Genomic DNA, 1,818 nt, shown 5'->3' with positions numbered 1-1,818 from the left:
GTGTGTGTGTCTGTGTCTGTGTCTGTGTTAATATTTTCCCCCAATATCTTTTACTGCTAAATTGACCTTTTTCAGCAGACATGTTCGATGACTATCTATCTCAATCTTTTTCAGGTTATTCTCAGCCAACCTTTGGAATGGAAGGAGAAAGGATCTATTAATTTGGTCCATCCCAGGATACTAAGAGACCTAGATCATCATCTCCTTTTAACGACCCCATAATCCCTTTTGGGGTGGAATCTGGGCAACTGAATGGAGCTGAGTGGTTACTGGCCAGATGCCCTTTCTGTCTCCAATGCAGAATTTTATTCAGCAGATATATTCTCATTGTGCCCAGAGAGAAATATCTGCCTCTACCTAGGATCGAACTCACAGCCTCCTGATTGTGAGGCAAGCGCTCCACCTCTAGGCCTCCGCACCACTCTACTAAGGGACCTAGATCAATGGTGGGTTGCCCCCGGTTCGGACCGGTTCTATAGAACCGGTAGTAAAACTGGTGGGAGGCTCCGCCCACCGACCCCGACATCATCAGGAAGCTTCTGCGCACGCGCGGCCCCATTGCGAACCGGTAGTAAAGGTAAGTAGAACCCACCCCGACCTAGATGGTTTCAAAAAAAGTTTTTTCCCTAGAGATCTGATAGGCAGGTTGATTGAGGCTTACTTGAGAGATTAAATAACAGAAGAGATGTCTTAAGACAAGAGCACCTACGTGTGTGGGATAATGTATATTACGCATTACATTATGATGATAAGAGTAGCAAAACTGCAGATAGCCAGTCATGGGCCTTAAATGATACATCTCTTACTGGGGAAGGACAGTCACAAGGATATCTACATGGCCACTGTGGGGAATATTTAAGTATCTAATGGATAAGGTGCTTGGATTAGTTCTGCGTTTCCAACTAGTCAGATCTTGTCAAGTTAGCCAATGTATAGTCTTTTCCTATTACCTGCACCATGTTTGACCCTGTGATTCCTAAAGAATTTGACTTTACAACTGAATCTGATTACCTGTTCATTAGATCCATGTCCATCCATGCAGTGGTAAATTTATCATTGAAAGAGGGAATGGCTCAACTTACTTTGAATGATGGCAAGAAGCCATTGTTGGACTCAAACAGTTCTGGACAATTTTTATCTATGTTTTGGACAATTTTTGTCCAATTTCTCCAGCATTCTTTTATAGGGTACAGTTGATGAGAAGATGGTCAGACTGCAATTCTAGAGGAACCTGGAAAAAAGTAAATAATACAGTAATGGCCAAAATTGTGGAAACCTTTTGGGGAAAGTGCATTTTCTAAAACTAGCTAATAACATCATTTTTGGGGTAGGAGTAGTATCATAAAATTATATATCAATGGAAAGATAATTTAATCAAGAATGTAATGCAATAATTTTTATGAAGGCTTTGCTATTAGAATAGCAGTTTCAGTATAAAGAAGAAAAGTGAAACACGTAGATATACAAAAATTATCACCATAGAAAAAACGAGATATACAAAAATTATCACGTCAGTTAATACTTAGTTGGGTAACCTTTAGCATGAATTACGGCCTTACAATGTCTTCGCATGGAGTGAACCAAGTCTTTTAGTTCTGCAGCTGTGATAATGTGAAACCAAGATTGAAGGATTGTTTCTATTAACTGGGTTTTATTGCTGGGTCGCTTCTGACTAACAAGTTTCTTTAGTCGGCTCCATAGATTTTCAATTGGGTTAAGGTCTGGGCTATTCCCAGGCCATTCCAGCAGTGGAATAGGATTATCTTGAAACTCCAAAAAAGTTATTAGCCATCAAACCTCAAAAACACACTTTTCCCA

Source organism: Pantherophis guttatus, chromosome 6 (assembly GCF_059756535.1).
Source record: "Pantherophis guttatus breed Tessera chromosome 6, ASM5975653v1, whole genome shotgun sequence".
Classification (NCBI taxonomy): domain Eukaryota; kingdom Metazoa; phylum Chordata; class Lepidosauria; order Squamata; family Colubridae; genus Pantherophis; species Pantherophis guttatus.
The sequence above is the reverse complement of the archived record's forward strand: the minus strand, read 5'-3'. Positions refer to the sequence as shown.